Genomic DNA, 22,314 nt, shown 5'->3' on the forward strand with positions numbered 1-22,314 from the left:
TCCAGCACCTGTTGTTTCCTGACTTTTTAATGATCGCCATTCTAACTGGTGTGAGAAGGTGTCTTGTTGGGGTTTTGATTTGCATTTCTCTGATGGCCAGTGATGATGAGCATTTTTTTCATGTGTCTGTTGGCTGCATAAATGTCTTCTTTTGAGAAGTGTCTGTTCATATCCTTTGCCCACTTTTTGATGTGGTTGTTTTTTTCTTGTAAATTTGTTTGAGTTCTTTGTAGATTCGGGATATTAGCTCTTTGTCAGATGAGTAGATTGAAAAAATTTCTCTCATTCTGTAGGTTGCCTTTTCACTCTGATGGTAGTTTCTTTTGCTGTGCAGAAGCTCTTTAGTTTAATTAGATCCCACTTGTCAATTTTGGCTTTTGTTGCCATTGCTTTTGGTAATTTAGACATGAAGTCCTTACCCATACCTATGTCCTGAATGATATTGCCTAGGTTTTCTTCTAGGGTATTTATGGTTTTAGGTCTAATATTTAAGTCTTTAATCCATCTTGAATTAATTTTTGTATAAGATGTCAGGAAGGGATCCAGTTTCAGCTTTCTACATATGGCTAAACAGTTTTCCGAGCACCATTTATTAAATAGGGATTCCCTTCCCCATTTCTTGTTTTTGTCAGGTTTGTCAAAGATCAGATGGTTGTAGATGTGTGGTATTATTTCTGAGGTCTCTGTTCTGTTCCATTGGTCTATATCTCTGTTTTGGTACCAGTACCATGCTGTTTTGGTTGCTGTAGCTTTGTAGTATAGTTTGAAGCCAAGTAGCATGATGCCTCAAGCTTTGTTCTTTTGACTTAGGATTGACATGATTGTATATTTAGAAAACCTCATCGTCTCAGCCCAAAATCTCCTTAAGCTGATAAGCAACTTCAGCAAAGTCTTGGGATACAAAATCAATGTGCAAAAATCACAAGCATTCTTATACACCAGTAACAGACAGAGAGCGAAATCATGAGTGAACTCATATTCACAATTGCTTCAAAGAGAATAAAATACCTAAGAATCCAACTTACAAGGGATGTGAAGGACCTCTTCAAGGAGAACTACAAACCACTGCTCAATGAAATAAAAGAGGACACAAACAAATGGAAGAACATTCCATGCTCATGGATAGGAAGAAGCAGAATCGTGAAAATGGCCATACTGCCCAAAGTAATTTATAGATTCAATGCCATCCCCATCAAGCTACCAATGACTTTCTTCACAGACTTGGAAAAAAACTACTTTAATGTTCATATGGAACCAAAAAAGAGTCCGCATTGCCAAGTCAAGAAAAATGAATTTAGTGGACTCTCAGTTCCACATGTCTGGAGAGGCCTCATGGTCATGGTGGAAAATTAAAAAAACATGTCTTACATAGCAGCAGGCAAGAAGGGAATGAGGGTGAAGTGAAAGGGGTTTCTCCTTTTTTAACCATCTTATCTCATGAGACTTATTCACTATCATGAGAACAGTATGGAGGAAACCACCCCCATGTTTCTATTGTCTCCCACTGGGTCCCTCCTGCAACACATGAGAATTATGGGAGCTATGATTCGAGATGAGATTTGTGTGGGGACACAGCCAAAACATATCAGTAATTCAAGAAATTCCCACTACGTACTGCAAGTACTGTAAGTTCTTTTTGTCAGTCAAATACATCACCACATCAATTTTGATTATTGAGAATATAATTATTTAACTATAATGAGATACTGTTTCACCTAGGTCAGATGACTAACATTAAAAGTGTTGACATCAAATTTTGTATGTAGAATGTCTTTAAGTGTCATAAATTGTTGGTAGAAATTTAAATGAATTAAGTATTTTGCTGCTTTGTATTTCCTTTTAAACATATGTGTAAGTTATGACCTAGCAATTTCAGTCCTATTTATGTACCCAAGATAAATGTAAACATATGTGTACAAGAAGACAAGTACCAAAAGGTTCACAGAGGCTGTTCTTCATTATAGCCCCAAACTGGCAACAACCTAAAAGTCTGTCAACCGATAAAGAGATTTTTTTAAATGTCACCTATCTTTACAATGGAATACTATTCACTAATAAAAAGGAATGATTTAATATATAGTATGACCTGCAAGAATCTCAGAAACCTTATGTTAAATGAAAGAAGCCATTAACCAAAAACTGCATATTGCATGGTGCCTTTACATGAAGTTCAAGAAGAAGGAAAACATATCTGTAATAATAGAAGGGAGAAAAGTGGTTATGTAGGAGTGTGGAGGTTGACTGGAAGAGGGTTAGCCCTCTGGAATGACAAAAATTTTCTTTTTCTTCATTGGGATAGTGGTTTCACAGGTATGTACATTGGATTGTGCACAGGATCTATTCATTTAGCTGTAGGTAAAATAAATTTGTGAATTTACAAACATTTGTCTTATATTTGCATGATAATTAGCAAAAATTTTTCTGTCGAATTTTTAATAAAGTCACCATATTATTGTAATGGTTAATTTTGTGTATCAGCTTAACTGAACCATAGGGGTGGTCATTCAGTTGGCCAAACATTATTCTGTACGTGTCTGCAAGGGTATTCCTGGATGAGATTAATATTTGAATGAGTAGACTGAGTAAAGTGGATTGCCTTCCCTAATTTGGGTGGGCCTCATCCAACCAACTGAAGACCTAATAAAACAAAATGGTTGAGTGAGAGGAAACTCCTCCTGCCTGATTGCTTTAGCTGGGACATTGATCTTTTCTGGCCTTTGAACTCAGACTCAGAATTTGGTTTTGTTTAATCGAATTTTGATCAGCTATACACCATTAATAGCATGAAAGAGATTGTATTTCATATCTTCATTTCAGGAAATTAGTTACTTAGTCTCATCTCCTGTCACTCACCCTGTGTTCTGGAGGCATTAGCTCACTTTTCAAGCTAATTTCCTCTGTATAACTCTCTTTTACCTTGCTTTAAGTATTTTATTCTTAGAATTAAGCCTCATTTATTTAATTAACGCTCAGCTACACAATTCTCAACATCATTTTCTTAACAATTATCATCAATAACTTCATCATTATCAGAGAGACAGTTCAGATAAGTGGTTAATAGCATAGACTTTGCATCCAAAATTATTAGCTGTTTGACCTTAGTTAAGCCCTTTGTATCTCAGTTTAAATCACTGTAGAAATAGCACCTATCACATATTGTTGTCAGCATAAGATGACTTAACAGATTTCAAATAACTAAAAAAGGAATTTGTCTGAACATAACAAACAAAGTGACATAATCATTATAAAAAACAAAACTCTGTATATTGATACATTGTCTTTAGTACCATCACTAAGCACGTGCATCTGTTATAGGCTTTCACGATTCTACGGGAAAAAAAGAAAAAGATAAAGAAGTAGCAAACATTGTTGATTTATAAAACTTAACATTCACACATAAACCACAAGATTAATTAAATTAATATTGTAAAAAGTATATTGCATATGAAGTAAAATATAAAGTGTTGAAAAACATCAATTTAGTATTACCTAAAATTTCCACATTCTCTTAGAACCTAATAATTTAGATCAAAAAGAGATGTGTCTAAAAATGTCAAATTTTTTGTTGTTATAAATCTAATTTGCCTGACAATTAGTATTCTTTCAGCTATCTTTTTTTTAAAAAAAAATACAAGAACTAAACAGTAGAGTAAAGATTAGTTAAATTAAATTGGGAAGAGTAAAGTTTTTTTTCAGATCATTAGAACCAGAAATATGATTAAAATGAAGGAATAATTGTCTGATCTTGCCTGTGATGGCTGTTACCTTAATTTTAAACTTAAAAATACATGACTCAAAAATAATGTTGCTAATATCTTGGGCTGTATTTTCTTCCACTGTATTCACAAAACCATAATTTTGTTTTTACCTCTAACTTACTTTCCTCAGGAGGCTATCAATAGAATCCACTCTCTGGGCAAATTACTGAACTTGAGGAAAAAAAGACAAATAATTTTTTAAATAAAAAAATAGATTTCCTCTCTCATTAAAGTCCAATATCTTAAGCTGTGCAATACTCTGAGACTCTGTGCCCACCATACTCCCTTTTTTCTTTGCAATTTATTATCTCTCTCTTAAATGATTTCCATCAGCATGCAAATATTCCCTCTTTAAAAAATTAATTTCCTTTAACTTATATATCTTTGATCTGCTGCTGTATTTCTTAGTTCCCTTCAACAGAAAACTTTCTTAAATGTCATCTACTTTTGCTGTGCAGACACTCTTTAGTTGAATTAGATCCCATTTTTCTATTTTGGCTTTTGTTGCCATTGCTTTTGGTGTTTTTTTTTTTTTTTTTTTTTTTTTTTTTTTTTTTTTGAGACTGAGTCTGGCTCTGTCGCCCAGGCTGGAGTGCAGTGGCCGGATCTCAGCTCACTGCAAGCTCCGCCTCCCGGGTTTACGCCATTCTCCTGCCTCAGCCTCCGGAGTAGCTGGGACCACAGGCGCCCGCCACCTCGCCCGGCTAGTTTTTAGTATTTTTTAGTAGAGACGGGGTTTCACCGTGTTAGCCAGGATGGTCTCGATCTCCTGACCTTGTGATCCGCCCGTCTCAGCCTCCCAAAGTGCTGGGATTACAGGCTTGAGCCACCGTGCCCGGCTGCTTTTGGTGTTTTTGTCATGAAGGCTTTGCCCATGCCTATGTGCTGAATGGTACACAAGAAGAGAAAACCAAACACTCCATGTTTTCACTCATAAGTGGGAGTTCAACAATGAGAACACATGGACACAGAGGGGGAACATCACACACTGGGGCCTGTCAGGGGTCGAGATCTAGGGGAGGGGTAGCATTAGGAGAAATACCGAATATAAATGACAAATTGATAGGTGCAGCAAACCAATATGATACATGTGACATATTGGCACTTATGTAACAAACCTGCCCATTGTGCACATATACCCCAGAACTTAAATTATAATTTTAAAAAAAGTCATCTATAGTCATTATTCTTATAATCGCAGATTCTTGCCCTTCCTTTTTACTCTTCCCCATGCTGTTTTCATTATTTTCCATTGGTCAGGCTAGGGTTGTAAGTGATCTCTAACAGCTGGGAAATTCAGCACTCATTCTAATAGGCTCACCTTACTAGCTATATTAATGGAATCCAATACTGTTGACCTTACCTGATCTACTTTGTTAGTTGTAGCAGATTATATTTTCCAAAGATGACTGCACCAACATATTCCAACAAAGTAATATTGAGAGATGGGGATCTATGTTTCCTCCATTGATTGATGGATCTTTGTTTCCTTTCCTCAGCTTCTTTGGACCTTTTAAATTGCATTATCCCATAAAATGTGGTGGACTCAATGTTGTAGGGCCTATAAGACTAAGTAATGAAGGCTGATATGTACCCACCTGACTCTGTCTCGGGATCATACAACTCGGGAGCCTAAACAGATATGTAATAAGTATAGCTACCCTAAAGCCACCATTCTGGAGTGATTACATGGAAATACTACTTAGTGACAGAGAGGAGGATTTAGAAACTCCAGCTGGCCCAACTTCGAAGTGTGAATCTTCACAACACAGGCACCAGGCACTTGAGGAGAAGTTTCTATATGATTTCAGCCTGTTGCCTTCAAGTTATCCCATCTTACACTTAGAGCAGAGTAAAGTAAGAGCCTGGCTCAAATGCTGATTCACAGAAAAATATTTCTTTTTAAATGACCTAAGTTTTGGAGTGTTTGTACTACAGAGTCATAGTAGTTAAAACACTTGTCTTGGCTTCTACAATAGTAGGCATTTTGGATAGCCCCTACTTCCACTGGTTTCCCCTTCTTGTTCTTTTCCACTGACTCCTATTTCTGTGCCCAGTCTTCTAATATTAGCATGTTTCAGGATCCTGGGCTACCCATTAGGTTCTACATCAATTATCTAAATTGCTTTATTTCATCATTACCCATGGCATTTACATGGGTAACAAAAGTTATCCCCTTCTACTCCACCACCCTGTACTTCTATCCCTGACATCTCCTCTTGAATCCTAGAATTCTAGGAACATAAACATAATGGCCTACTTAACATCTCCACTTGAATATTAAATAAAGAATTCAAACTTAACACATACAATGCCGAGCTCTTGATCTCATCTCCTTGTAAAACAGACTTAAAACTTGTTTCTTCCCTAGCCTTCTTCATTTCAGTGAATAGAATTACAATTCACACAGCTTCTCAAGTGCAAAATTTAGAAGTAATTTTTGATTACTCTCTTTCTCTCAATTGCTGCATCTAATTTATTTCCACTGATTGAACCTCTACAACATTATCTCCAATCTTGTCTCCGTTTCTATTTCTTCTCTCCATTCAAGTTGCCGTTATCTCTTTCCTAAACTTTGGCAATAGCCTCTTTAGTGATATCCTCAATTTCCATCTTGATACACATTAATCTATCTTCCACATAGAAACCAGAGGAATCTTTTACAACAAAAATCAGATCACATTACTAATCTAGCTCAAAGCCATCTGATGTCTTTTCATTTGAGCAAATTTTATTTTCCAAAGAAGACTTAAAGTCTCCCATCCTACATTTACTTCTGTGAATGTAACTTGATATCCCTACCACTGGAAGGTAGGAGTCTATGTCCCCTCCCTGTAAATATGGATGGCCCTATGATTCCAGTGGAAGTGACACTACAGGTAATGAAATTAGTTAAAGTCATACCTGATCCCCTTAGGACACTGTCTAACCCAGTCTCCATGTCTGAATAAATTCATGTAACCTATGGAGAGGCCCATATGGAGAAATCTGGCCCCTCCAGTTTCAGCTAAGTTTTCAGGCTATAGCCAGTATTAATTTGCCAGCCAAGAAAGTCAGCCATCTTGACAGGTGGAACAAAGGTGGGCTTTCCTCACCATACTTGGTCAAGTTGCAGAATTATGAGCAAAGGAAATTTTTATTTTTCTTCTAAGTCACTAGGTTTTGGGATTTTTTTTTAATCCAGTAACAGATAACTAATATAAATTTTGGTACTGGAAAGTGGGGTGTTGCTATACAGACTCTTAAACATGTAGCATTGGCTTTGAGACAGGCCATTGATGGAAGCCAGAAAAGCTTTGGAGAAGTGTTACCAGAAGCCTAAAGAATATTGAGAAAGCTGTTTCTGGCAGCTCAAGGAAAGTAGGAAAATGTGATTGGAAGATGTTTAGTAGCAATGGAAACTTTGACAACACTATTACCTCAAGTAACTGGCAAAATGGGAAATATAGCAATGAACATGACGATCAAACTAAGGAAATTTTCAAGCAGAAAATTGGAAGTGTCACCTGGATTCTTTTCACTGCCTATGATAAAATGTCAGAGAGAGAGGAATGAGCTAAAAATTAAGTCTTAAATATAAAATATTCAGAACTTTCTTAGCTGGAAAATAAATCAGTTTCTCTTTCTTACTCTTTCTAGATTGCAAATGAAGGACTAGCTTAAGGGAGAAAATCAATTATACTGTACAACTCACACTTAAGACCTCAGAGAGATCTAAGATGATTCTTTATATAATTTTTCAAACCACCCCTCTAAGGAGCATAACAATGTGTTTTAAGTGTCTCCCCCCATGATACAATAAGGCTTATAAGGATCTAAAGGATGGTGTCCCAAGGCAATCTCATGGCAAGGTCAAGAAAGAGAATGGCCTGTCTTGAAAAGATTTGTGGTTTTGGCTTTTGTCTCATGGAATGAATTGTACACAAATACACAGAAATCCCACAAATATTAAAATAATTGTATCAACTTATAAGAAGAAGGGAAAGAAACAGCACAAAATGGAATATTGCTAAGACCCCTTTACAAGTAGGAAATAGGTGTAAAAAGGCCTAGGAAAATGGAAGGTGGACTCAGGGCAGAATGAGGAGATGTTGGAGTGCAGCAAAGAGCCATAGAGAACAATTTCCAGGGAGTAGGACTGAACTCTAATCAAAGAATTGGCAGCATGTGCCTGGCATTTCAGGATTGATATGGACCAGTGACTACTGTATTCCTTCCCATTCCCCACCCTTTTGTGTAGGAGTGTCTACAGCAGTTTTCCAAAGCCTGTCCCACCACTTTATTTTGGGTATTTGGAGAACGAGAAAAAATATTTTTTTAGGTGAGATGTGTGACATGAATCACGTTGTAAAAAAGAGTGCCCATTGAGTTGTAATTGAGGAATTGCACTCAAGGGAAATTATTTTTTACCTAAATTGGATTAATATGATACGATTTTGAACTTTGAGGTTATGTAATTATGAAGTGAGACCTTTAGTCTTGGGGGAATGACTGTATTTTACATGTGAGAGGTATATAAATCACTGTGGCCTGAAGATAGACTGTGGCAGATTGTAGTTTTCAAAGATTTCCTGTCACATTTGTTTTTTATTCTTTATTTTTCTCTTTCTTTCTACTCTCTTTCCTCTCTACCTCTTCTTCCTTCCTTCCTTCCTTCCTTCCTTCCTTCCTTCCTTCCTTCCTTCCTTCCTTCCTTCCCTCCTTCCTTCCTTCCTTCTTTCCTTCTTTCCTGTCTTTCTTTCTGATGGGGTCTCACTCTGTTTCCTGGGCTGGAGTGCAGTGGCACATTCATAGCTCACTGTAGCTCAAACTTCTGAGTGCAAACAATTCTCCTACCTCAGCCTCTCAAGTAGCTTGGACCACAGGCATGCATCCACTCCTGGCTGATTTTTTAATTTTTATTTTTGTAGAGACGGGGTCTCACTTTGTTGCTCAGACTGATCTTGAATTCCCGGCTTCAAGAAATCCTGATGCCTCAGCCTCTAAAAGTACTGGGATTGCAGGTGTGAGCCACCAGGCCCAGCTACTTTCTTTTTCTTACAATATGACTTTGAAGGTGTTGCCATCAAGAGGTATTCCTTTCCCTTGAATATGGGCAAGGTTGTGATTATTAATGCTCTATGACTTTTGAGAGTAGGCCATGAAGCATTGTACATTTTCCTTGTTCATTTAGGATGCTTGCTCTTAATACCTAGCAACTATGCTTGTACAATCCAAGAGACCTGTTGTGGGGAGGCTCACATGAAGAAGAATGTAGGTGCCTGGACTACAGCTTGATTGAGCTGTCATCTGATAACCCATAAGAACTTGATAGCCTTGTGAGTAAACCATCTTGAATCTTTCAGGGCCCAGTTGAAACACTTCAGCTGATGTTGCATGGATAATTGCAAATTTGTGAGCAAAATAAATTAATATAGTTTTTTGTTTTAATTAAACAATATTGTTTGAGACAAGATCTCACTTTGTCACCCAGGTGGGAGGGCAGCGGCACACTCACAGATCACTGTAGCCTCAAATTCCTAAGCACAGGAGTTCCTACCACCTCAGCCTCCCCACTAGCTGAGACCACAGCATGTACCACTGTGTCTGGCTAATTTTTAAATTTTTTTGTAGAAACGGAGTCTTGCTACATTGCCCAGGCTAGCCTCAAGTGATCCTCCTCTTGCCTCAATGTCCCAAATTGTTGGGATTACAAGTGTGAGGCACTGAACTCAGCCAAATATGGTTTTTTAAACTACTAAGTTTTGGACTGGTTTGCTTCCCAGCAATATATGATTGATAAAACACTGAATATAGAATAAAATTAACCTCTTATGTTGTCCTATTAGGCTCTGTGAGGTTTAGTTTCTACCAACACCCTAGAGTCATGTCATACCATTCTTCACTCTGCTTACTTTGTTTCACTGACTTTTCTCCTATTTTGTAAAACTAGCTAGTTCTTATCTTCAGGCATTGTCATTGTCACTCCCTGCTGAGAATATTGTTTGTCCAAATCTCATAATTCAGACTCAAAAATAGAGTGTCTGGCCACTCAACCTAAAGTAACCCACCACAAACTCTAGCCCATCTCCCTATTTATTTTCATCATAACTTTTATATCTATCTAATTTAAATTTTATCTATTTGTCTATCTAATCTAAATTTAATGTTTTTCACTCCTAGTACACATGCTCTGTTAAGACAAAAGTATTGTTCATCTTGTTTTCTTCCCTAACCCCGTTACCTAGAACAGTGCCTGTCATTTAGAAGGCACTTCACAAATATTTGCTGACTTAATGAACCCGTGGAAATAAATATTAATTCAGTTTTACATTACAGAGCAAAATAGAAATCCAAGATTTAATCCAGTTCATACTATAAAATAATATTTTCTTTGTAAAAATTAAATCCATTAAATTGACATAGAAAAATCTTTACCATCTAGTGACTTTATAAAAACATAGTTGTTTTCTATACCACTTGGATTATTTCTACAAATTCTGGTATGTGGTTTGTGTCAATAAACCATACAAAATAAAATTTTCAAATAAAACTTATATTTATTATTTGATCTTGTTCTATTTATATAAATCTTTTATTTTATGCAAAAAAAAAAAAAAAACCAAAATATGATTCTGCAACTTTCCATCTTTTTTAGAGGCAGAGTCCTACTATTTCACCCAGGCTGGAGTGCAGTGGCACAATCATGGCTCACTTCAGGCTCAACTTCCTAGGCCCAAAAGATTCCCTCACCTCAACCTCCTGAGTAGCTGGGATTACAGGTATGCACCACCATGCCTGGGTAAGTTTTGTAATTTTTGTAGAGACAAAAATTGTCCAGGCTGGTCTGGAACTCCTGGACTCAACTAATCCTTCCACCTCAGCTTCCACCTCAGCCTCCCAAAGTATTGAAATTACAGGTGTGAGCCACCATGCTTGGCCAATTTTCACTCTTTATGTCAGGCTTTGAGTTTAGTGTCAAACTTAAAAAAAAAAAAAATTCCAAACATGAAAAAAAAAGTACTGGTAGCAGTCAATAAAATAAAAGACTCCAATTTCTATGAGTTTGGAATGTGGATTCCTGGCATTATAGAGATACAGCTTTTTCATCTAATTAACGTATAAAATAGACAAATAGTTTCATTTCACTTTCTTGGAATTTACTCCTTTGCACCCTGAAGCCTAGGTAACAAAGCCAGTGCACAAAGATCATTAGAGTAACACTTTTCAACAAGAAGTAGTCCCAAAGTAAGTGAGAGGAATTTATTTAGTGATTTTCTCCCTGAAGAGGAGCAGTAGTCTGAAATCTCACTAGCATCTAATTCTGAACGAATCAAGAAATCTGTTTATGTCATAATCTAGTATTTGCAGCCTGCTTTGATTTTCCTCGGGATTTCCTCGGATATATTTTACTGAGAGAAGTGTGCAAAGTACTTCTGACTTGAGAAACATGAAAAGGAAGCCTCAGGCCATGAGACCAGCTTCTACTCTGAGTCATCCATTTGCCTGTTCTGAACAACCTCTACTATTGGCTCTTACACAAAGATCTCCCAAGAGTAGTTGTTGGTAGGCTATAATTGCCTATTATTTTTAACTCATTCCCTTACTCCTTTGATAAAAGTTGAGAGCTCAAGACTTTAATGGATTTAGCACTTAACGTCTTATTCTATTAACCTAATCATAATGCAATTTCACTTAAGCACAAACACAGCCATAGCAATCATGACTTAATTTTAATTCCTAACTCAGTGTAAGTAAGCCAGCTTATGCTTTTACTAACCAATTTCCAATGCATATAAATAATAACACATATTTAGCATATTACAGTGCTTAGCTCTGTTTGATGAGCAAAAGATTATGTATTTATCTTGACATTTCACAAGATTTTTCATTTATTTCTATACTGTTCCCTTAGGTTACTAGGTGTAGTCACTTTCCCTACCACCTGATTTCCACTATCTGCTGCTTATCTTTTTCTTTAGACCCTTGCTTCACCTTCTTCCTCTATTTGTGACAGCTCTTCAGGTGATTGGGCTTCCTCCACTTTCCTTACTTTCTTATCGTCTCATAGCATCTTCAATCATTTTCCACATATATTATTTGCCTTATGCCATACTATATTTGTAAAACACATAAAAGATTGCTAGTATTTTTATTTTATAGATAATGAAACTGAAGTATGAAAGATAAATGACTCACCAGAGGCTATGATTTGTGGGCCTTTTAGTGGGTTTAATAGGAAGAAAGCAAAGGTGAAATGCCAGAATAGTGAAGGTGGAGAAAGTTGAGATGAGTGATAGAGACCTAAGAAAGAGGAAATTAAATGGTCCAGGGCATTAAAGACCTTAAAATTGATGACTCTTCTGTCCTGATGACTTCAAAGTGCATTTCAATTTGAAATCTCTGTCACCTCATTGTGTGGAGACGAAGGAAAGAAAACATACAGAGCATTTGTCTCTTCCTGAAGTTTCTCCAATTCATAAAATCCCTGAGACACTAAGAGAAGAAAATACTGTGAACATGTGTAGTTTGCTGTCGGTTATTGCCATTTCTTTTCATGACTTCAAATACATTTTATAAATTCAATTCCACATATTATTTAACCTCATCTACCTGACATGATATTGTTCTGCTGACACAATCTGTTTATTACATATTAATCACATATTTTACTGGTTCCAAGTTATGTTTTTATTATACTTGCTTATTTGCAGGCAGGGGCTGGGGAAAGGGGCAATGACTTTCAATAGCATCATGATCTCTAGTATGATCATCTGCACGATGATATCATCAAAAGTAGACTTAAGAATCCTATTGGCTCCACTTGCTGTACATTTATCAGTTTCCTCTGGTTCTATCAGCCTTAAGGTTGGGTTCCTGTTCAATTTTCTTTCTTTCTTTCTTTCTTTCTTTCTTTCTTTCTTTCTTTCTTTCTTTCTTTCTTTCTTTCTTTCTTTCTTTCTTTCTTTTTCTTTCTCTCTTTCTCTCTCTCTTTCTCTCTCTCTTTCTCTATTTCCTTCCTTCTTTCCTTCCTTCCTTCCTTCCTTCCTTCCTTCCTTCTTTCCTTCTTTCCTTCTTTCCTTCTTTCTTTCTTTCTTTCTTTCTTTCTTTCTTTCTTTCTTTCTTTCTTTCTTTCTTTCTTTCTTTCTTTCTTTCTTATTTCTTTCTCTCTCTCTCTTTCTTTCTTTTTCTTTCTTGTTCCTTGCAGGGCCAATGTGTACAGTTGCAGAGTTTCTTAATAATGCAAATACAGGAGGTGTCCCTAGCATTCTGAAATACACACTCTTCAAAAATATATCTAATAACCCTGTGTCAGCTCCATATAACAGTTTTAATTAGGGCCCTTAGCAGAGCATACACTAATTACTGCAAAGAGAAAACAAAACTAAAATGAGTAATAAACAGAAAATTTATTTCATGAGTATCTACAGTGGGGCCAGTTCAAGGTGTGTTATAAATGTTGTGAACTCCAAAGTGGATAGTAAAGAGCCAGCCCCAGTCTCAATGAGCTTACATTTTTCTATGGGTAGGGAAAGATAATAATCAAATCAAATCAAATCAAATAAGATGTTGAAAAGTAATAAATGCTGTGAAGGAAAATAAAATAGTATAATATAGAATAGAGAGAAACGGACACAGTTTTGGGGAAAAAATGTTATGGCTATATAAGCAGAAAAGCAGATACTCTGATAAGAGGATATGTAAACTGAAATCTAAATGAAGTGAATTAAGTGAGCCTGCCATGTAAGGAATAGGATTTTGGGACAGGGGAATAGCAAGTGGAAATATCCTGAGACAACAGTGTGCTGAGAGTGCTTAAGAAATAGCACTTCTTAAGCTAAATAGCTTAAGAAATGATGACACAGAGGAAACTAGAGATAAGACCGTGTTCAAACATTCTTATAAGCCATAATAAGAATTTCATTCAACGTGTGATAGGAAAGCACTGAAAGATTTTAAGCAAGAGTAACACTATCTGATTTGCCATTTAGAAGTCACTGAGGAAACAGAAATTCTATAATTGCTGGTATGTTCAGAATAGACTGAGAGATACAATAGAGGAAGCAATGAGGCAAGTTAGGAGGCTATAGAAGTTGTCCAGGTTAGAAATGATGGTGTGACTTCAATGGTGGTGGAGGTAGAGAGAAGGGTGAAATAAGAACATATGCTTAAGGTAGCTCTTGTCACCTTTACTCTGACTGCTATTCGCTGAGGGATTATTTATGAGGTAGGAGAGAAAGATGGATGAAATGTGATTGCAGGGTTCTAACCCTGAGCAACTAGATGAATGGTGATGCCATTTTCTATGATGGGTAACAATGGAAGACAAGAAAGTTTGAGGGCAGAGGATAATAGGAATCAAGAGATTATGTCTGGAGATGTTGAGTTGAGTTTGAAGTGCTTACCATACATTTAATTAGAGATAACTGTGGTTTATTACAGGAAAGAGGTACTTTTGCAATGTACACGTGGTCACTTATCTGCTGACTCAACTTGCTGATGTGAGGAAGCAACTAACTCTCACAAATTGAAGTAGTGTGAAAGAGAAGGCAAATATCTAGTAGTAGAGACTATTTTCACTGTTTGAATTATTATGGATAGACTGACAGTGAGGATATTATTAAAATATGTGACAAGGAATTCCAGTCATAATTAAAGTATATATTTCTCCAGAAATGATAACAGATACCTTTGCACGGAGTTCCCATTGGTCCTGAAACCTGAAAGGTGCTGGCAGTTCCTTTAAGAGGCTATAGAATATGATCTGCTGTAGTTTTGCTGAGCTTGTTAAAAATAGCCCTAGGCCAGACACATGCCATCCTTCAGAATTAAGTAGATCCCTCAGCACCTGCTTCCTGTACCCTGTCTTCTGTTATCATGTGCTTTCTCAGATACCGATGGGTTCTTGGCTTTTGCTTCTAGGTATGATCGTGATCTCTTCCCAGGAAAAAGGTAATGATCCTGGAACAAGATATATCTGCCGGGTATATATTTATTATCTTAGGATTGAGCTTACATTACTAATAATAGCTCTCTTAACTTGAGTCCACACCCTGTGCTAAGCTCTTGCAAATCTCATTCCAGATTTTATCTCATTTAATCCTGGCAACAGTGGCACAAGGCCAAACCTGGTATTATTCTCATTTTGTATTTAGAGAAATATAATTGTAAATAAATTAAGTAAATTGTGCAAGGCCTCGCAGTAAGTTGTAGAACAATAAAGACGAAACAGGTGCCATCTACCTCTAATGGCTGACCACTTACTATATTAAATTGCTCTCATGAGCATGGGAGAATCTTGGGGAAATGAATATACAGACTGCTGGAGGTATGTGACTGGTTACTTTGAAACTGAAGTCTACTGTGGTCCCAAGAATTTTTGAAATCTTGAAAGACAGTAGAACTTCCAATAACTCTTGAGATGTTTCAGAGAAAATATCAGGTTTCTGTTTTAAAATAGGCACTATTCACAATAGCAAAGACTTGGAATCAACCCAAATGTCCATCAGTGACAGACTGGATTAAGAAAATGTGGCGCATATACACCATGGAATACTATGCAGCCATCAAAAAGGATGAGTTTGTGTCCTTTGTAGGGACATGGATGCAGCTGGAAACCATCATTCTCAGCAAACAGTCGCAAGAACAGAAAACCAAACACCGCATGTTCTCACTCATAGGTGGGAACTGAACAATGAGATTACTTGGACTTGGGAAGGGGAACATCACACACCGGGGCCTATCACGGGGAGGGGGGAGCGCGGAGGGATTGCATTGGGAGTTATACCTGATGTAAATGACAAGTTGATGGTTGCTGACGAGTTGATGGGTGCAGCACGCCAACATGGCACAGGTATTCATTTGTAACAAACCTGCACGTTATCCACATGTACCCTAGAACTTAAAGTATAATTAAAAAAAATGCATTTTTAAGACAGGCTCTTTTATTCTAGAAAAATCTCTTGAATGAGATATATAACTAAACAAATAAAAAGCAGACTCCAATATCAGAAAAGCGATTACAGACCCTTCATTATACGAAGTAAAAATACTCTATATAGTAATAGAAAATCTGGTCACTGTGGTACTTCTCTGCAACCAGACATCTGATTTTTGTTGTTTTTATTAGAATGAGACTTGGCTGTTCTGAAAAACTACAGCGTGTTCTGTGGAGAACTGTGAGTACTTCTGATGGAAAAATGAGAGGCTGAATGCCAAAAGGCAAAGGAACTGTTTCCTAAGAGTCGTAAGACCCTAAAGAACTTATCCCTCTTTTGGTGATCTAGGGGATAAAGAAGTGGAATGGAAATGGAGAGGAATAGCTGGAACAAAAAAGGAAAGAGGTATCATCTATCATTAAGATAGAGCCTTTGTAAGCATGTGTGTACCAAAAAAAAAAAAAAAAAAAAAAAAAAAAAAAAAAAAAAAGCCACAAACCATATAAAGCAAACCTATATTAGGAACAGAAGTATTTTATGAAATAATATATTTAAAATTTCCAGTAAACAGAGCATATGATTTTTTCCCAAATACCCATATTTACAATATTAGTTAAAAAAATAAAATGCAAGCAAAATGTATATGCTATATTAATGGAATTAATAGAATAAAATTAGAAGTTAAAATTAAAAATAGCCAAAATTAATCTTTGAAAATAAAAATGCTTTATTATTTGCGCTAAAGGGGAAATCAAAGCTAAAATTAGATATTATTTAAAAATGAATCTTACTATATATCAAATCATATAATATTAAAATCATACTCTAAAGAAATTTTGTAGCCACAGATGTATTTTTTTAGTCTGATAAATGAAATCTGCATTCACCTCAAGAAGCTAGCAAAACAACAAAATATTAAGAACTAAAATCAATATAATTTCTGGTCACTTTGTTAAATAAAACTGCAACCAGAATATTTCCTTGTACCTCTATTAAATAATACCAAGAACAAGCAAAAATAAAGCAATTACTTGTTCTAGAAAATACTTGCTCTTTGAAAATAAGACCAATAACCAGCTGAAATAGGTTTTTAAGCAAAACTAACAAAAATGTTCATCAATACTCATTGCAAGATCCTGGCTTCCTGGTGCCCATCAGTCCAAAACTACTTCCTAGACCCTGTTGAATCTCAACCAATTTTCCCCCTGACAAGACTAGCTTTAAAATCACTCATGAAGGTATAAGATCCTAACAAACATCTCCTTTTCCCTCTGTCTTCTCCTTCTTGAGATACTACACTTGTAATCTATCAAGGTGATAGTTTTTCTTCCTGCAGTAGGTCAAATAAGCATAGCTGTCTTCATCAATATTTCTGGAGGTATTTTGTGAAGTTAACAGTCAATGGAAGAGAAATAAATCATAAATATTTGAAAACCAATTATTTTAATAAAAAAGAAGTGTTTTTTAAAAAAACAAACAAAAAACAAAACAAAACAAAAAAACAGAATCGTAAATAGCATATGGAGATACTGTGCTCCTGGGAGGTGGAGATCAACTCTTATCCTTTCTTTACACATCCCCATTGAGATTAGGCTGGGTTTGCTGATATCTTTCAAAAAATAGTGCAGTGAAAAAAAAACAAAAGGTGCCTCTGAAACTTGGCACATTCTACCTCAACAAAATGATGAAAGTTAATATCACGGATTCCATGTGGACATTATTACCTCCCTGGTATGATGTGATGAAAAAGGCACTTCCCTCTGTGGTATTATATCAAATGACTGATAATTCTGGTCTAATCAGGAGAAAAAAACAACACAGCTCCATTAGAGACCTTCAACAGGACACCTGCCCAGTATGCCGCAAGACTTTCAAGGTCATGAAAACCAGAAAGGAGAGCTAAACAATCATAGATTAAGACATTGTGGAAATTGAGCAATTATAAGCAATGATATAGCCTAGATTAAATCCTAAATCAGTGAGAGGATATTGATGGAAAAACTGGTGACATCCAAATAAGTCTTGAATTTAGTTACAGTAATATTCTAAACAAACAAAAAAAAAATTGAAATTCAAAGCAAAATAAAGTCTAGTTCATAAAAAAAGAGAAATACATCAGATAATTCTGATTATAAACAAAGAGAAAAAATCAATTAGCACTTAAAAAGGGACATCCCCAAAGAATCAGAGTTTATTTTAAAATGGCTTTCTCAGGAATTTTATTCTAAATATTCTAAAATGTAAAGGAATATCACACTTTCTTTAAAAATACTTAAAAATACCAGAATTAATCAAGTACATTGCAAATGTCATAAAATCAGTAACTCTAGATTTAAATTAAAGGAATAAAAAAAAACTCTATCATTGGCAAATGGTAGATTATTTAATTAATACATAGAAAATATAAGATACTCAAATAAACTGTTATTTGAAGTGGTTGAAATTCTAACACCAATAGTTTTCTTGTGATTCTTAGTAAGACAATATTAATAAAAAAATTTCCTTCATGAGATAATAACTACAAAGTATGTATATTTATTCCAAACATAAAATACTTAAGTTTTTTTTTTGTGAAAAATACAAATCTTTATTGAAGAACTAAATAAAACATACAAAAACAAAAGCATACCAAATATGTGTCAGATAAATGTATACATACGATACAAGTCTAATCATTGTGGCTTAAGCCAGTCATAACAAATACAAAAGAAAAAGAAAAATGAAAAAAGGAAATGTACTCAATTCATTAAATAGGTTTCAATGATTACATATAAAATATTGAAATAAAATATATAATTAATAAAATGTTTTTATTTTCTTGACTTGAGAGACTCTTTTCTCATCAAGATATGTGGCCTGGAAACAAAACAATGACAAATAAAACTACATATAATTGTTTTAAAAGTCATTTATGGCTGATCACAGCCACAATAGTTGCAAAAAGAAAACCAACATAGTAAACTATGGCTTAATGGTCAATATATATTAACAACATTAAATCAACTAGAACAATATCTAAACAATATGATAGAGCAATGGACAAAGGAAATTAAGGTAATTCATAGAGGAATAAATAAATAAGAGCAAGAATCATGTAAAAATGTGACACTACATTGGTGATTACAAAATGTATCTGAAATCAATACAATTCAAAATTTCTCCAAAAAAACTGTCTTTTTTAAAAAAGGCAATGATTAGTGAATGTGGCAGTGTGGTGAAATATACACAGTTGGTGGAAAGCAAATTGGAAGACAAACTATTTTCTGCTGTCAGTCAACATGTGAATGTGTACACACTTTGACTCAAAAATTCTGCTTGCAAAATTCAAAGCTATAGATACTTCCCCACTTAGGTGTTCTGTACTTCATCATTTTTAGGAAAAAAAAAAAAACAGATGCCTTATATTTTATCAATAGGGAGATAATTTAATAAAGTAAAGGTTATTTTCAATTTGGAGTAACTGGCTGATGTAAAAATGAGACGTACTTTTGTACAAGGATGCCCACACTACTGTGTTTGATGAATGGGGACAAAATAAAAAAGAGCAATATACAAGGTCAGATTTCATTTTGTAAGAAGAAATATATTGCTATGTATTTTTATACATGTAAATACAACACAGATACATATATAAACATTTACACTTGCATGTGCAGAATGTAAATTTTATATATTGATGTGCTGACAGATAAGTGTGTAAAAGCTTGAGAGATAGGTATGAAAAATGTACTTTTCACTTATATATTAATACTTCTGTATTACTGAATATTTTCAATGAACATTTACTTATTTTAAGGTTACTTACTTCAAATTATAGCCAATGTTAATAAAAGCTTGATGCCCTCCATGCCCTGCCCCAATAAGGCTAGATGTTCTTGCAAATTCATCATTCTATACGTGACTGCTTTCTATGTAAGCATCAAGTGTAAAATGCCAAGCATATTATGAACTCAAAATACCTTTAATGGCTAATTTAATGTAAAATAATTATAAATATTTGCCAATGACCTACATAAAAAATAATTTAACAGGCGAAAGAAAGAATGAAAGTATAAACATAATAAGGTAACAGTAGGTGTATTTAGTCCATTCTCATGCTGCTTTCCTTACTCCTTATACGAAAATTAATTCAAGATGGATTAGAGACTTAAATGTTAGACCTAATACCATAAAAATCCTAGAGGAAAACCTAGGTAGTACCATTCAGGACATAGGCATGGGCAAAGACTTCATGTCTAAAACACCAAAAGCAACGGCAGCAAAAGCCAAAATTGACAAATGGGATCTAATTAAACTAAAGAGCTTCTGCACAGCAAAAGAAACTACCATCAGAGTGAACAGGCAACCTACAGAATGGGAGAAAATTTTTGCAATCTACTCATCTGACAAAGGGCTAATATCCAGAACCTACAAAGAACTCAAGCAAATTTACAAGAAAAAAACAAACAACCCCATCAAAAAGTGGGCAAAGGATATGAACAGACATTTCTCAAAAGAAGACATTCATACAGCCAACAGACACATGAAAAAATGCTCATCATCACTGGCCATCAGAGAAATGCAAATCAAAACCACAATGAGATACCATCTCACACCAGTTAGAATGGCGATCATTCAAAAGTCAGGAAACAACAGGTGCTGGAGAGGATGTGGAGAAATAGGAACACTTTTACACTGTTGGTGGGATTGTAAACTAGTTCAACCATTATGGAAAACAGTATGGCGATTCCTCAAGGATCTAGAACTAGATGTACCATATGACCCAGCCATCCCATTACTGGGGATATACCCAAAGGATTATAAATCATGCTGCTATAAAGACACATGCACACGTATGTTTATTGCGGCACTATTCACAATAGCAAAGACTTGGAATCAACCCAAATGTCCATCAGTGACAGACTGGATTAAGAAAATGTGGCACATATACACCATGGAATACTATGCAGCCATCAAAAAGGATGAGTTTGTGTCCTTTGTAGGGACATGGATGCAGCTGGAAACCATCATTCTTAGCAAACTATCACAAGAACAGAAAACCAAACACCGCATGTTCTCACTCATAGGTGGGAACTGAACAATGAGATCACTTGGACTCGGGAAGGGGAACATCACACACCGGGGCCTACCATGGGGAGTGGGGAGCGGGGAGGGATTGCTTTGGGAGTTATACCTGATGTAAATGACGAGTTGATGGGTGCTGACGAGTTGATGGGTGCAGCACAGCAACATGGCACAAGTATACATATGTAACAAACCTGCACGTTATGCACATGTACCCTAGAACTCAAAGTATAATAATTAAAATAAAATAAAATAAAATAAAATTAGATTCATCCTAATTATATGAAAAGAGCTTACATGTGATTGGTCAAAACATCAGGAAAGTATTACTCAGCACCTACCTGCTGGGCTTGCCTTCTAAACTGCACTGAACTTGTTTAACACACAGTCCTTGCCCTCTTAGAACTTAAAATCTAGCAAAGAAATATCTCACTGAACAATAAGGGGTGTGGACACTGAACAGTGAAGAAATATAGATATAGAGCAAGTGACTAAACATGTAATATTATCTGTGGACAAAGGGTTGAAGGAAGCTGTCATTGGAATGGCATGTTTCAGTGGGGCAGAACCAGAGAGAATTTTAATCTCAATTCTAATTAATCAGGACAGGATTTCAGGAGCTCCTTGAATAAAGGATATTGGGAAGTCAGACTGAAACATAAGTGGGAGAAAATATGCATTGGACTCCAAGGAACAAAAGTTTGAATATGGACCGTTAAAAAAAAATCAAGAACAAGGGAATCCTGAGCAGACTGGAATCCTGAGCAGGTAACTGAGTGCCTATTATTTTTACCTTTTGCAAACCCTGAGGGATCATTAACTTGGACAACTGACCACAGAACACACATCTTTGAAGCTGAAAAATACTAGGTCATCTATAAAACAGAGATTGTTATCAATAAACAGATAATTTAAAACTAAATAAAGAATAACTCATGCAAAAAAAAAAAAAGAAATACCCAAGACTGAGTAATTTACAAAGAAAAGAGGTTTAATTGACTCACAGTTCCAAATGACTGGGGAGGTCACAGGATACCTACAATCATGGTGGAAGGCGCCTCTTCACAGGGTGGCGGGTGAGACAATGAGTGCCGGCAGGGTACATGCCAGAGCTAATAATGCCATAAAAACTCGTGAGAACTCACTCACTATCACTAGAACAACATGGGGGAACCCATCCTCTGATTCAATTACCTCCCACCAGGTCCCTCCCATGACACGTGGAGACTTAGGGAACTACAATTCAAGAAGAGATTTGGGTGGAGACACAGCCGAATTATATCAGTAGGGAAAATAAAGAAGAAAAATGAGTATGGCAAATTAGAAAGTTACAATCCTCTATAAAGAATTTAAAAAATAAAATGGAAAGCTAAACCTCAAAACTTAACTGAGTGGAAGTAATAACCATTATACATTGATATAAAGGATTCACTACTTTGTGTCTATTTTACAAACAAAATAAAACACAATCACGTACACCATTAGATACAGCAAATTATCTTTGCTGTAAAATTGCTTAAGTAATAATAACATATGTCACTCATTAAAGTTCTTTAACCATCAAGATTTCCTCA

At 35.6% G+C, this 22,314-nt stretch overlaps 1 long non-coding RNA gene across 9 annotated transcripts in view; it reads left to right on the forward strand.

Annotated features, from left to right (window-relative positions):
• LOC123571866 (uncharacterized) overlaps window positions 1-17,781 on the forward strand; it is a 320,426-nt gene extending 302,645 nt beyond the window's left edge. For 7 of the 9 annotated variants that reach the window (XR_012431812.1, XR_012431805.1, XR_012431807.1 and 4 more), the window contains 2 exons: window positions 10,396-10,519; window positions 14,661-17,781. This is a non-coding gene — a long non-coding RNA (uncharacterized lncRNA). Of the gene's footprint in view, window positions 1-8,931; window positions 9,077-10,395; window positions 10,520-14,660 lie in introns of all 9 variants that reach the window. The other 2 variants (XR_010585016.2, XR_010585019.2) reach the window with 1 other exon arrangement.
• Window positions 17,782-22,314: the final 4,533 nt, after the last annotated feature.

This window comes from Macaca fascicularis, chromosome 2 (genome assembly GCF_037993035.2).
Source record: "Macaca fascicularis isolate 582-1 chromosome 2, T2T-MFA8v1.1".
NCBI classification, from domain to species: Eukaryota; Metazoa; Chordata; class Mammalia; order Primates; family Cercopithecidae; genus Macaca; species Macaca fascicularis.